This window comes from Myotis myotis, unplaced genomic scaffold, assembly GCF_014108235.1.
Source record: "Myotis myotis isolate mMyoMyo1 unplaced genomic scaffold, mMyoMyo1.p scaffold_m19_p_7, whole genome shotgun sequence".
Taxonomy (NCBI): domain Eukaryota; kingdom Metazoa; phylum Chordata; class Mammalia; order Chiroptera; family Vespertilionidae; genus Myotis; species Myotis myotis.
Genome location: NW_023416379.1, coordinates 18,752,310 through 18,768,260, shown reverse-complemented (window position 1 = coordinate 18,768,260; position 15,951 = coordinate 18,752,310). Strand labels below are relative to the sequence as shown.

The following is a 15,951-nucleotide window of genomic DNA, read 5'->3' as shown; positions in this document are numbered from 1 at the left end:
TTTGTGTGTTCATCCGTTGCTTTCTCTTTTCTTTTCCACATATGAGTGAAATTATATGCTCCTTATCCTTTTCTGTCTTATTTCACTTAGCATGACTCTCAAGATCCTTTGATGTTGCAAATGGCAGTATTTCATATTTTCTTTTTTTTAAAGTATATTTTTATTGATTTCAGAGAGGAAGGGAGAGGGAGAGAGAGAGATAGGAACACCATTGATGAGAGAGAATCATTGATCAGCTGCCTCCTGCACACCCCCAATGGGGATCGAGTTCGCAACGCGGGCATGTGCCCTGATGGGAAATTGAACCGTGACCTCCTGGTTCATAGGTGACACTCAACCACTGAGCTAGGCTAGCTGGGCTCATCTTTCCTTTTGACTGAAGAGTATTCTATTGTATATGTAGCAGTTTTAATTATGGAGGTATATATGTAGTAGATGTTTTACTTCTTCGTAAATACAGCTTGGCAGGTAATCACAGTTGACTACATTCTCCATCACAATATTAAGTAGAATTGGCTTTTGGAGCTTTTGGCAAAGTTGTATAGGCACTTATGGAAAACTTGGTTTTAGTAACAAATGGGGCCTTTCTTCATTTCCTAGTCATTCATTATTTAATTTATATACGCACTGTCTTATACCTTGTATCATTACATAAATAATTAAAAGTGTTTACACCTAAAATGGTTACCCAAATGGCAAGGATAAATAAAGAAAAAAGACACCTGATAAATAATGATGCAAAATGATTATAAAATCCACTCCACAGCAAATAAACCTAAATTTTCTTGCCACTGGGACCTACATTGCTAGTTCTACTAGAGCCTCAAATTAAGATGCAAGCTTCCTGGCACCAATTTGAAAAGGAGACACAGAATTAGTTACTTAGTTGTTTCTTTACTGTGCTAAGAGAAAGCAGAGCCTTTCCTTGTTTTAAATCCTAACGTTTGGTGGTAAAGAGGAGGGCATGGGACATAAGGCGGTGGTCCTTTTTCAAAAATATTTATTTTTTTATTGATTTCAGAGAGGAAGGAGAAAGAGAGAGAGATAGAAACATCAATGCTGAGAACGAATCATTGATCAGCTGCCTCCTGCACACCCCCCACTGGGGATTGAGCCTGAAACTTAGGCGTATGACCTGACTAGGAATCCAACCATGACCTCCTGGTTCATAGGTCGATGTTCAACCATTGGGCCACATCGGCTGGCCAGTGGTTCTTATTTTAGGGGGTGAATCCCTTTGTATATCTTTAAAAAAATTTTTTTTTCTTTTGAAAAAAGTAAAGTTATTTATTTTCTTCCAAGAAAATGAATTTAGGCTGTGTAGACATACTTTTGTTCCAGTGTGTTTTTTGTGCCTATTTTTTTACTCTACAGTTATCTGTATTAAAAATGATGAATTTCCTTTAATGCTAAATTTATTGAGCTAGGGAAATGCTTGTCAAATTTTAATCTATTGGCATATATTCTTGGAGTTCTGTGAAAGCTTAAAAATTGTATGTTTTTATTTTTGAATCTAAAGTTAATATTCACTTATCCTTCTTATAATTAAGATGGCTTGAATGATTGAGAAATAATTCAGAGTCATTATTTATATTTGTGTTAATGTTGCATTTACTTTTTTGCTTAGTCATGGATAGTTTAGTGCACAGACAAAGGTTTAACAGTAAGTCACATAGAGAAAAGTGATGGGAAAATTTAGTTACTCTGTGGCAGATATTACATGATGTAAGCCTGAGAAACGTATAAATTGTGACTTTATATTAGCCTATGTCTGTAGTTGGCAAGCTGCAGCTTGTGAGCCACATGCGGCTCTTTGGCCCCTTGAGTGTGGCTCTTCCTAAGCCTTAGGAGTACCCTAATTAAGGTAATAACAATGTACCTACCTATATAGTTTAAGTGTACAAAATTTGGCTCTCAAAAGAAATTTCAATTGTTTTACTGTTGATATTTTGCTCTGTTGACTAATGAGTTTGCCGACCACTGGATGTCATACTGTCTTTATAATGTGTTTTGTGCAGTTCTATAATTTGTACCTCTTAGCTTAAAAAAACCTCATTTTAAAATATGGTGAATAATCAGAAAATAGTTTTTAATAAGTGTATTTACATTTTTCTTATTTTTCTGTTTTGGAATTCATTATTCAATTTGTTGTTTCATCAAAAGCATAAATCAGTGGCTAAAATCTCTATCAAAGAAATACAAATTATAATAACATTGACTCAAATGATGTTTAATTGTAATCAAAATTAAAAGAATCAAACCCAAGAGTAAAATGTAGTATATAAAATAAACATGTATATATTTTTTGCTATTAAATGTAATTGCAATATTGATTCTGCCAAACAATTTATGTTAAATAAATGTTGATTTAATTTGATTGATTTTTACGTTTATTTGCGTGAATAAGACTTTTATAATTCTAAAATTTATTTGTACATCGTTTAGGTTAAAACTGAGGTCTGTGAGAAAGTTTTCCTTTGTAAAGATTGGTTATTTGCTCATGTTTGAGAAACATTGACTCAGGGGTTTAATTCTTAAAGTGTTTTATGCCCATTGGGATTCAACAGAGCATGCTTTCTTGCCCACTTGAAGGTTTTTAGGATAAATGTAATAACGCTTACCCAGTTTCTGGGTCTGCTAGAACGAGGGGATTCCTTAAGAAAATTGGCTGGCGACTGAAACAAAGATCATCAGCAGAGGAAACATCTCGAACCTTCCCTGCTTGCCATGTCCGGGTCATGAGCCGTGTGGTTTCACTCTTGACAGTTCAGACCACTGAACTCCAAGCTATTTTTACTTATTTAATGGAGAACCATGAAAATGTTTATACTTAGATAAAATGACTTATTTTAGGTGGACATTGTAGCCCCTGGAGAAATCTTATGATTCTTGTAGGGCATCCAAACAAATCTATTAAGTTTGTGTAAGATTTATGTTCCTCGTGCCTCTGCATCTTTCTTTTGCTTAGCGCCCTACCAGCTTGCAACGGTAGTAATTTTGACCTTTAGATTTCATCCCAAATATGATCCTGGGCAACTAGAAAGATGATGAAAGCACTTTTTCGATTAAAACCTTAATGAACTTGACAGTGAGGCCATTTCTATCTCTAAAGCAGCGGTTCTCAACCTTTGGGTTGCGACCCCTTTGGCGGTCGAACGACCCTTTCACAGGGGTCACCTAAGACCATCCTGCATATCAGATATTTACATTACGATTCATAACAGTAGCAACATTACAGTTATGAAGTAGCAACGAAAATAATTTTATGGTTGGGTCACAATATGAGGAACTGTATTTAAAGGGCCAGAAGGTTGAGAACCACTGCTCTAAAGGAAGGATCAGTGATGTACTTCCGATCAAATGATGAAACCCAATTCAGTTATTACATTCTAAAAGGAAGAATCAGAGGCCCCGAGGTAGGCCCGTGCCCCTTGTGAGACCTTTTCTAAATGTAAGGACATCCTTAGCCTCGAGTCCTCCCTGGAAGCTCATTGTGGATGTCAGTGTGAATTTCTTCATGCACACCTAATTTATCCTCATGAACTGGTTTGATTCTCATTTATTTATTTTCACTTTCTGGTGTTGAAGGGTATTTATGTGTTTTTCTGTATTCTAAGAAACAATTTAAGGCCAAAAGTACTATGGGAAGATCATCACCATGGGAATCTTATTCCAGTTTTTTTTTATTTCTAAACACATATGTCTGTTTTAGCATATTGTTAATTTTTTTCTCTCAGAACACTCTGCCTTTTAAATGGAATGCAGGTCAGTATAAACATATAAAGTGCACTAACAGGCAATTTTGGTTTTATATTTGAAAAAATAAATCAGGAATTGGTTGTTCAAATTCAAAAATGTTGTAGTGTGGGTCAAGAGATGAATATACCGAAGATACCCAAAGTTGGTATGTGTGCTTGTTAGTGCAAGGTTAAATGGCTTTATCCAGCTGCAGACAGAGTTTGATGTGGGGTCTCTGAAATCACCTAAATTGTTGATCACTATTGAAATAATATTTTGGTACAAGATGGAAAGAATATCCTTAGTTATTAGAACTAGCCATATAAGTTAGAAGTTGAGAATGAATGTTTCTCTAGTATTATTTTTGTCACTATCCTATATGATAAAAGGCTAACATGCAAATTGACCGAACAGCGGAACGACCGGTCACTATGACACACACTGACCACCAGGGGGCATACGCTCAATGCAGTAGCTTCCCCCGGTGCCTGGTGGTCAGTGCCTGTGGGAGCACCACTCAGCCAGAAGCCGGGCTCATGCTAGCGAGTGCAGCAGTGGTGGCGGGAGCCTCTCCCGCCTCTGTGGCAGCTCTAAGGATATCCAACTGCCAGACATCCCCCAAGGGCTCCCGGCTGGGCTGAGGAGCTCCCCACCCCACCGAGTGCACGAATTTTGTGCACCAGGCCTCTAGTTAGTGATAAAAAGGGTTTGAAACCAGCTTGTTGCAGTCCATGTTCCGTAATAATACATATATGCTGTGACATTTATTTGTTTAAATTTACTGCCATATTTATAAAATATTTAAGATTTTGTTCAAAAGTTTACAAAAAGCATTATGGAATTTGCAAGTATAATATACATACAGCTGATTCACAAATGTTTATAGCCAAGATCTTTCCTCCAAGATACAGAATCATATATCTAATTGTCTGCTTGACATCTTCTCTGGTATATTTCAACAACATGAATGCTCCTTCTTTATTGGATGATATTTATTATTTTTTTTGGCAGACTTTCCTATATTTGGTGAATTTCTTGCCTTATGAGTTCTCAAGGCCTAAGAAAGAAGTCAAACACCGTTCAGCTGTCCACATAGCTAGGATATTCACAGAGGACCAAATCTCTATCATCCAGACACCCGAAGGAACTTAGATTCAGGAAGCTATTAACTACAGAATGAGGAGTTCCTTCTGAAAAGGGTGGAAGAAACATAGATATCCAGGGGCAGCAAAATATGAGGCTCAGCCTGGGTGTTGGGAGCAGTTGCCTGTACACAGTAGTGGGTCTGCACAGGAGGAATCCTGAGGTCTACTTAAATCATTGCTTGGGCTTTCTAACATCCTTCAGTAAGTTCATTTTTGCTGAAAACAATGCAGTAACTTCCGTTTGAAAGGAAGAACTGGAATTGATGGTTTCCCCAAAATTGACCTTTTCCACTGTGCCAAAACTCAGGGAATGGCACCACTGTCTTTGTGGGAATATGGGAGAGATATAGTTGTACATTTTGGACACCTGTTTCTTCACTTCTGTATCTTATGTAACTCCAAATCTTGTTGATTTTTACCTCCTATATAGGTTTTGGATTGTTGCTTCCCATCATCTCCATCGTGCACTACCATAATTAAATAAAATTTTCCTCTACTAGAATTCTACAACTGCTTTGTAACTGGTCTTTCTTACCCACTCTGCTCTATATCCCATCACCCACCTATTCTGTACACTGTAGCCATCATGGTTTTCCAAAATGTACACCTGTTTTAGGACAGCAACCTCTGCCTCCCTCAACCTCAATCTCCTTCTATAACATTTAAGGTAAGGCTCTCTTGGTTTGTTTATTTCCTGCAACTCCATTTTTATCTCTTCTATTTCTTACTATTGGCCAATCTTTCAGTCTCTCTTATGCAATATAATTTCCCCAGTCCAAGTTCTTTGCACAAATGATTTCTGCTGCCTTGAATGATCTTCCTTCTTCTATTCAGCTTCGAGGACTCATTCTTCAGATAACAGCTCCAGCATCACTTTCTCACAAAAAAGAAGGGATCAGATCGTATCTTCCCATTACATGGTCCCATAGCCAGCCTTTTTGTAAAAAAGACGTACCATAGTTTGGTTTTGTTTTCTTAAAATATTTTTTTAATTTTTAATTGTAGTTGACGTACAGACATTTATATAACTTTGCTTCTGTTATTCTCAAGGTGAGCAATGGATCCTCTGCTGTGTGCTGAAGGTGTTTCTATTTATCTTATGATTACGACTGAAATCCTGAAAATACATCTCAATAGTAGATTGAAAGATCTGAAAGTAAAACTTTTTAAATTACTGAAAGTTTCCTTGTTTCTTCCATAAAGGAAAGCACTGCCTTTGGGGGAGGTGAGGAAACACCTGTGTTCATTTGTTGGTCAGAGTTACTTGACCAACTTTACTTGCTTTGGCTAAAACTCTTCATTTTAGCTTCTGCAGCAAGCATGTCAAACTCAAAGGCTAACACAGGCCAAATAAAGGAAGCATGCGGCCTGCGGGCTGTGAGTTTGACGTGCTTGTTTTACGGTATACCCCAGAAGAAAGCTTTAAAATGTTAGTGGGAACTGAAATTCTACAATTTCTCAATGTTTGTGTTTTCCCATTGAGCCTTAAGTAAGCATTTATGAAAACATTAAAGTACAAATCTCAGTTGCTCACAGGGCAACCAGAGCACTGTTGGGATGGAGGTCACTTGCGTCATGCAGGTTTTGGGTTAAGTTTAAAAGGAATGTTTTGTTGGATGAATATCCCTGGGGTGATTATTTTTGCTAAGAATAAGTTGAATTAATAGTATGACAATAGTCAGAAAAGTATTTTCATGCTCTTTCTTTCCTCAGCATTTTGCAATATTGCTCATCACAATTGACCAAGTGTGTTTTGGTGATTTTTTATTTTATTTTATTTTTTTCTTAACAGCTGCATTGGCAGGGTTGGAGGTGGAATAGCTTATCTTAGAGAACAGTGATCTGATTCAGTATTAGACTTTGCTCTGTATTGGGGACACTAATTCCATGAGAGCTCTCTTAAATTAATGTAGGCATTGGAGACTTATAGAAATGTATTATTTTTTTAAATTTTATATTAAACTACAGGCCCGGTGCACAAGATTCATGCACTGGGGGATGAGGGGTCCCTCAGCTTGGCCTGCACCCTCTCGCAGTCTGGGTCCCCTCAGGGGATGTCAGTCAGACATCCCTCTTGCAGTCTGGGGCTCTCGCAGTCCTGGACCTCTTGCTCCTTACTGCCCACCTATAGTGGAGGCGGGAGAGGCTTCCGCCACTGCTGCTGTGATTGTTAGCCATGAGCCTGGCTTCTGACTGAGCGGTGCTCCCCCTGTGGGAAGGCACTGACCACCAGGGGGCAGCTCCTGCAGTAAGCATCTGCCCCCTGGTGGTCAGTGCACATCATAACTACCGGTCGTTACACAGTTTGGTCAATTTGCATATTAGGCTTTTATTATATAGGGTCTTTGAATATAGACCAGCCGTGGGCAAACTACAGCCCGTGGGCCGGATCCGGCCTGTTTGAAATGAATAAAACTAAAAAAAAAAAAAAAAAAAAAAGACCGTACCCTTTTATGTAATGATGTTTACTTTGAATTTATATTAGTTCACACAAACACTCCATCCATGCTTTTGTTCTGGCCCTCTGGTCCAGTTTAAGAACCCATTGTGGCCCTCGAGTCAAAAAGTTTGCCCACCCCTGATATAGACAATTAATTATCTTGTGACCAAAATCAGTAATCTCAACAGTTGAGGTGTTATTGCCATGCTTTTATATTTCCAGGGACCACAATTTCATATTTGTATGGGTTAGGAAGCTACTTGGAGAGACAGAAAGTAATTATAACCCCATTTTTCTCTATCACCCTGTTCTTCCCTCTTTTCTATTTTCTTCCCAGATCTTACATTTTAAAGTTTAATCATTTATTTTTTTCTCTTTTTCTCCTCTCACTTGGATTTTTAATTTCTATATACTCAATTCTTTCTTTATAATCTCAATTCCCTTTTGCGCCCCCCCCCCCCTCTCTTTTTTTTTTTATGTTTTCTAGTGCAGGCACTGTTTTCAAAAATAAGCAGACAGATTTTTGGTGTAGATAATACTTTGTAAAAAAAAAAAAAAAAGATGTTTTCACTTTGATAGTTCCCATTTCTGTAATTCCCCACAACAGTGTTTTCAAACAATACTTTTATTATATCTAAAACACTTATTTTTTTCTGGGCCTGAGATATTTGTCTCACAAATGGTAGAGGAGCCTTAGCATTTGTGAGATCAGTGTTTTGTATCAGTGGTTAGGGGGTTAGTCCATGAACTGAGGGATCACAGGTTTGATTCCAGTCAAGGGCATGTAACTCAGTTGCAAGCTTGATTTCTGGCCCTGGGTCAGGCCGTGTGCAGGAGGCAACCAATGTATGTGTTTCCCTCACATTGATGTTTCTCTCTCTGCCCATTCCTTTTACTGTCTTAAAAAAAATCAATGGAAAAATATTCTCAAGTGAGGATTAACAACAACAAAATGATAGAGGAGAAGTGGATGGTTGAGGTGGGTGGGTGGTGTCAGAGTCAAGCTACAGAATAAGGTCTCTGATTTTAGAGCCTGAGTTTTTTAACCATTCCATAGATAAAAATATGATTTCATTTGGGTTACAGTAGAATAAATGTTATTCATTCCTTTTGAATCATTTATAAAGTGTCTGTCACTGTAATTTGGAACTTTCCTGGCTGAATAAAGGAAGCTTCTGTCGTTGGCCCTTGAACTGCTCCTGTAGTCTGGTCACTCTTGAATCTGAGAACTCAGGTGAGAAATTTTGTTCAACCCGAGTTCTTTTCTAATTGAGCATTACCATTTTATTTCCCAGGAGTAGTTGTTGACTCTTTTTATTAATTTTGAGTCAAAGCCTTGTTCTTCTGGGATATTAACATAGATATTTGGTACCTTTAGACATACTAAGACTATTGAATACAATGTTTTGACTTTGGGAATATCCATTTATATGGGATATGGAAGCACCGTCCACTCATTCGCTACTGACTTTAATTTCTTCCCTTCTGTTATTGACAGAGTTAAAGTACATTCAGAAAACAGGCTGGAATTGTTAGTGTGATATTTATTCTTTTGGCAGTTCCAGAGGCTACAGACTGAACTACCTTCTCCTACCTTTGATTATTCTTTCCAATCTTGTTTCCTTTGAGAAGGCAAGTGATGATTGCAAAGTTTGCTATAGGACAGACTCTCTTGCCTTTGTAACATATCTCTTATTATTCTCTCTCAAGCTGCTTTTTATTTTAGCAGCTACTTCTCAGAACATTTCAGTACCACATAACAAGAAACACTACTCAGGTTGGAGAGCCATGCGGGGGGAATGACGCAATTTCAGAATTGAAGAAATCTTAGAATAGGAGACCTTAAACTTACATCTATGAGTCCTTTGCTATTGTTTGTAAGACTGTGTGTGTGTATATCTGTGTTTCCAGGGAGAATATTATATATTTATGACAGGTTTCAAAGAAAGAAAGAGCTTTCTGGAAAGGAGGGTTAGAAAAGAATAGGAAGCAAAGACCTGGGAAGGAGAGTGTTGACACATTGGAGTGAAAGGTGTTAGGTAGAGCTGTAAAGGGGTGAGGGAAAGTTTGAGAAAGGTTCAAGTGCCACTGAATTGGGAATTTTTAAGTGTGGTAATTTTTAACTCTGTCATCTCATTTTTACATTGGCAGGTGTTCTTTTCATACATTTTCCAGCATGAATCTCTTTACTATTTGATAGAAAAAGGAGTGAGCATGTCTAAAAGGACAAATATTAAGATCCTTCTAATCAGCAAGCTATGGCACATATAGACAAGCTTATTTAGTCCTGACAGAAGACTTAATGAAAATTTTGGTGGTCAGAGTGCAGACCAAGAAGATCCATGCTTTTGCTTGTTGTCGGGGAATATTAGCACAATGTTTGGCCCAGTGCTAAATCTTTACATGTAGCAGTTAGGAAGGAGGAGAATGTTGTGTTAATTTTAGCGAAAACCTTCTTTCTATCACACTTTCACTGTTACATTTACCGTGTAGCTTCTCTCTTCTGATTGGACTCGGAATTAGGTGCTTTCCAAGAGAACATGTTACTCTTCCGAGAGAGATAAGTGGCCCCTATATACCTTATTTAAAACTTGTTCAAAAGCAGTGCATCATTAAGGGCCAGAACCAGGAAGGCAGAAGCAGTGCATCAAGGTAGGGAAAGCTGGACATGGGCTGGGGCTGAGGAAGAACAATGGATACAGTTGGGTAGGGGTTTAGATAGGGGGGGGGGCTCTCTTCCAAGAACGTGAGCCCGCCTGGAGAGGAAAGCCAGCATGCCATGCGGAGAAAATAGTGCGGGTTCTGCCAGGTTGGAGAAGGTGGCTTGTGAGGAGTAGTAGTGGGAGATAACGTGGCAAATGGCTGTGTGATCAGACCCTGGAGGGGTGTCAGTACTAAGGCAGGAAAGTGGGCATTTCTCTGTTTAGTTTATAGGGCACATTTACTGGATTTTGAATAAGAACTGACAATAAAATTATTATGTTGATGTACTATATAGAGGGAGTTTTAGGATGAAGTATGGAAACTTATTTATTATTCATTATTTTCTTTGCAGTTAATCCTGTTTCTTGTGTTATTATGTTATTCCTAGAAGCAGAGCTTAAAGATAAGACATACAATTCATAGGGCATTATTTATTCATCTAGATATTAAACTGGTGTTTATGATTATGGGACTTGTTTTCTTCGGCTATTCTTTTAATAACAAATGCTATTTAGCCTAACTATTCTCTACTTTTCTCTCTCTCTCTTTAACTGGATTGCAATGGAAGTTTGTTCTCGTTATTGTTTGGTGTTGTCGAAAGAAAGCCAAAATGCTGTTAATCTGGAGGATGCAAATAGGATTTACTTTTTAAAGGCAAAGTACCTGTTTTTATTTCCTAAGTATTTATTATTACTCATTTGATATTCCCCTTGTAAAGCAGTATTCATGTAGTTTCTTTCTTTTTAAAAGTTCAAATCTATTCCATGTTTATTGTGGAACATTCTGTGAATGTGTATAAACAAAAATATGAAAATAGAAGACAATTACAGCTCCCCCACCTCGATAACACAACTAGTATTTTGCTATGTATTCTTTGTATTTTTCCAGTTATATGTGCATGTTTATGGGTGTACATGCATATTTATACATGAATACACATACATTTACACAAATGGATTTATTTAACAAATATTTTTTCATAAATGACTATATTTTATAACCTGCTTATTTTACTTAACAAGTTGTGACTATTTTCCATTAAATTTGTTTTAATATTATTCTTAAAGACAACTATTCATCAAGCTGATTTATCATAATTTTACAAATTGTGTATTATTGGACATATAAAACACTTCTGATTTTCTCTATTTTAAACAGTGTAATGATGAGATGAGCATCTTTTTAAAACTATCTTTTTGTAAATATACAGGATTTTTTTTATCTAGTGGACATTCCTAGAGTTGGAATTGCCAGACCAAACAGTATATGTCTCTTTTAAGGGTTTTGATTCTCATTGCCAAATTGCTCTCCAGAAAGGTTGCACTTAAAAAGATATTATAAGCCTTACCTTTTTCTCCAATGTCTTAAATGATATATTTGAGAATTCCATTATCCAAGAGCCCGTAAGGAATATTTGTAAGGACACATTAAAAGTTAGTACATTATACGTATGTGCACACCGAAGTTTCATTATTAAGTGCTGAGGTAGCTGAATCACAACTAAATAGAATTGAATTCATTAGACATCTGAGGGATTAGTTAGCTGGTAACAGAACAATAGTAAGTAAACTGACATTCTAATCTAAAAAATGGCCGGGGAGGGTTGGGTGGTGGGAGCGGGGGTAAGAGATCAACTGAAGGACTTGTATGCATGCATATAAGCATAACCAATGGACACAAGATACTGGGGGGTAGGGGAGGCCGGGGGAATGTCAAGGGGGGAGGGAGGAGACATATATAATACTCTTTGTAATACTTTAAGCAATAAAACAAAATTTAAAAAAAATGAGGGAAATGCATATTGTAGCATTTTCTGACTCCAGGAGTTGGCAACTATTTATTCTGGGAAACTGTAGAGGTGGTTTTTATAAGTTGATAAGAATAGCATATTGTTTTCTGTGTTTGGGATGATGGAAGGGACTCAGGTCAAACAGGCAGCTACCTTCACGGTGCCTACTGGGTTCATTGCTTCTGTATTTAGAGAGCTTTTGGTGCTAGTGCCTGCTTCTTCCTTCCTGGAACTCTGCAATACTAGTCAGTGCATACTGCCCCACAGCACTCAAAAAAAAAAAAAAAAAGTAGCAGAGCCAGGCTGCATTGACAAGAAAGCCCCTTTACAGTAGGAAGCAGCTGGAAACAGGAGTCTGCAGCTGGTGTGCATGGTGTCACCGGAGAAAGGAGTCTGACGGCGGTGTGGAAGCTCTGGCAGGACATGGCCCAGGAAGAGCTCCGAGCGCCAAGAGCAAGAGCAGAGGGTGGAGCCCACACACACTTTAGAGATGTACTGGGGAAGGGAATCCCACTAGTTTTGTATTCCACCTTCAAAAAGGTACTCATGTTTTCCAATGAAATGTTCACATTATTTAAAAAGAGCCCATTTATAAGAAGTATCCTTACAGAAATGAAATATCAGCACTTTTAAAACATTTTATTTAACCTGCATTGAATACCCTTGAAATGCTGAAATAGTTTGGACAGCTTTTTATTTTGTGACTGTTGTCTTTCTAATAATGATGAGATTGATATTCTGACTAATTAATATATTTTGTTCATTTCCTTAGTAAGAAAATTATTGTTGCTTAAAAGTGCAACTAGCTAAAAATTGCTAAATGGTCTTATTGGTAAATAACATGCTACTATACTGAATATCATAAAATGTGAGGCAAAGCATATTTTATTCCAAGTTTAACTTATAAGGGAGAAAATGACTATTTGAAAATCCATAAGTCATTTGGGTCACTACTTTAAAATTGACAGTCAGAAATCATAATACATCCTTGTAAAGACAATTTAGGTGCACTGCTGCTATACTATGTCACTGAAAAAATAAAAATGGTTATAGCAGTGGAGGAATAGATCACCGGTCTGTGAAGAGGTTGAGACCCAATAACGCTGAGTATCGTATCCAAGATCTCAGGCCTGGCCATGGTTAAAGCAATAATTAGTCTGCTCTGCTGTGGTGAATTTGAAAAACATCTCCATAAAGCAGCGATGGGCTTCTGAATGTGAAAATAGCCAAAAATAGAAACATCCTGCTTCTATAAATTGGGTTGGGATCCAGGATATCCTGTTGGGAAAAAAAAAAAAGAGCATTTAACTTCTCCGGAAATATACATGGCCAATGTATTTGTTAGTGTGCAATCTATGAGAATCAGGAAGGGGGGAAAAAGGAATTCCAAGTTACAAGAGAAGATGAGAACTGGGAAAAATGATGTGAAAATGCTATCAGTGACTATCACTTTAGTAAACTTATTCTGTACTTGGCCTGATAGTGCTGTCACTGGAGAATCTAATTCCTCCCTTGCTTGTGGGAGTGGGGTTCAGGTTCTTGGGGTACCACTGAAATAAGAATTTTCAGAAGCCCCACAGGCGAACGAGATGTGGTAAAAGGCTTTGTTTGTGTGGAGTTACATTTCTTGCATTCCAAAGTCCCGTGCCTCTTAGACCAGTCCTGAAAAAGCTGGGCCTCCAGCAGAGCCCAAAGCAAGGCCGGTGTTCAGAGCTTCTGTTGTATGCGGCAGCCAGGTTCAACTACTTAAAGTCTCTTAGTCCATTGAGTGGGGACCCACATGGCTGACCTCCTGTAACAGGAGTCAGGAGGAGGAGGAGGAGGAGGGAGCTCTCATTTGTTTGTTTCAAAGTTTAAATATTCATGTTTCACGTGCTTGCAGTGACCACGCCTATTCTGGCCACTGACTAGCTCCCAGGTGTGACTGAGAGGCAGGTAGGCACATTCCCAAGTCACTCAGACCTTACTGGGCATGCTTCCAAATTGCCTTTGTCCAGTTCCTTCCTTCATCCATCAGCAGGGAAGAGACTTGGAGAGCGTTAAATTAGCAAAGCTGTATAAATGGCATATCTATATTATCTAGATATGCCATTTACTCCTCCCCTGTTAATAATAACCAGGTTATTATAACAGTATCAGAGTTATCATGAAATCTTGCCACAAGCTCTGAATCATAATATCACCAAATGGGAATTGGTCAGATTTAAACTTTTGATTTCCTATGTAGTGGAAGTCCTCTTATCTTCCATGGTTTGCATACATTTTGGGGCATTTAATTGAACTAGTTAGACTGACAGTCAATGAATTTTTAGTATCATGGGTAAAAGTTTTAGGGAGGAAACCCAAAAAGTTGATTAATCCTATAAATTGCTTAGGAAGAGAGGTCCAAGTACAACCCTTGTGACACTGGGTTCTGTAACACTATGCCTAACACATTTAGGTTAAATTTACATCCTAGGGGGAAGTATTTATTGTACAATAAAAATTTGTGTTCAACCTTAAGTATAATCAATAAATATATTTCCATTTCTGTGATATGTGTCCTTGTTAAAATGCATAGTGACATGAGAAACACTGATTGTTTTTCCGGAGATGACCTTGAACTAATACCATCAGCTGATGTTCAAGTTCCATTTTTGAACTTTGTACTATATGACCTTTGCCTACAGTGCAGGAACTGTATGTTTGAGGGTAGGACTATGAGATACTATGAGGATAGGACTCTTTTTTTTTTTTTTTTTTTTAATTGCTTAAAGTATTACAAAGGGTATTACATATGTGTCCATTTTATCCCCCCGCCCTAGACAGTCCCCTAGCCTCCCCTACCCCCCAATGTCTTATGTCCACTGGTTATGCTTATATGCATGCATACAAGTCCTTTAGTTGATCTCTTACCCCCCTACCTCCTGCCCCGCAACCCTCCCCGGCCTTCCTGCTGCAGTTTGACAATCTGTTTGAGGCAGCTCTGCCTCTGTATCTATTATTGTTCAAAGTTTATAATGGTCTCTATTATCCATGAATGAGTGAGATCATGTGGTATTTTTCCTTCATTGACTGGCTTATTTCACTTAGCATAATGCTCTCCAGTTCCATCCATGACGTTGCAAATGGTAAGAGTTCCTTCCTTTTTAGAGCAGCATAGTATTCCATCGTGTAGATGTACCACAGTTTTCTAATCCATTCATCTACTGATGGGCACTTAGGCTGTTTCCAGATCTTAGCTATGGTGAATTGTGCTGCTATGAACATAGGGGTGCATATATCCTTTCTGATTGGTGTTTCTGGTTTCTTGGGATATATTCCTAGAAGTGGGATCACAGGGTCAAATGGGAGTTCCATTTTCAGTTTTTTAAGGAAACTCCATACTGTCTTCCATAGTGGCTGCACCAGTCTGCATTCCCACCAGCAGTGCACAAGTGTTCCTTTTTCTCCACAGAGGATAGGACTCTTTATGCCTGTGCCTTCCCATGATAGACAACCAGTGAATATTTATTAAATCAAAGGAAGTAGGGTAGATTTGTGATTTTCAAACCAGGTTTCTGAAGCTATAGAAGAGCATAAGGACTACTGCAGAATTGGGACCAATGGCCATGATGATTAGCTGAAAGCTTCGTGGATGAGGCTCTAGACAAGTGAATCTACCCTATATCAGATTCTTGGTCTAGAAATTTTGACATTTTAAAATTTTAGTCATCAGAATTACACTGCAAAGTATACTTTTTTTTTTTCTGAACTGAAGTTCAGAGTGGCCGGTACACTGCAAAAGGTTACACAGCTTTTATAACTGATGATCTTGGGATTGGACATAGAACTGATTATAGTATCTACACTTTTAGTCCATTTCTCTGCAATAATATTATGAATATGGAAAAGGAAAGATGCATGTTCTATGTAAATCAGGCCCATAAGATCTTGCTTTGTTTGTTTGATATTAAAAGACTTCTGCTTAGTAATACTAAAGATTATTTAGTCACATGTGGATTTGAACCAGGCTCTACCTGTTTGACTACTCAAATAGTCAAAGAAGTTACTAATTATTTCTCAATATTCTAATTTGTAAAACAGGATTAATAACAGGTTATTGCAGAGAGCAAATGTATAATACATGTTATGTGCTTTGAACAATATCTGTCACC

At 37.8% G+C, this 15,951-nt stretch overlaps 1 protein-coding gene across 8 annotated transcripts in view; it reads left to right on the top strand.

The window, feature by feature from the left end:
- PTPRK (protein tyrosine phosphatase receptor type K) overlaps positions 1 to 15,951 on the top strand; it is a 482,252-nt gene that overhangs the window by 175,474 nt on the left and 290,827 nt on the right. The gene's annotated exons all lie outside the window — the stretch shown is intronic.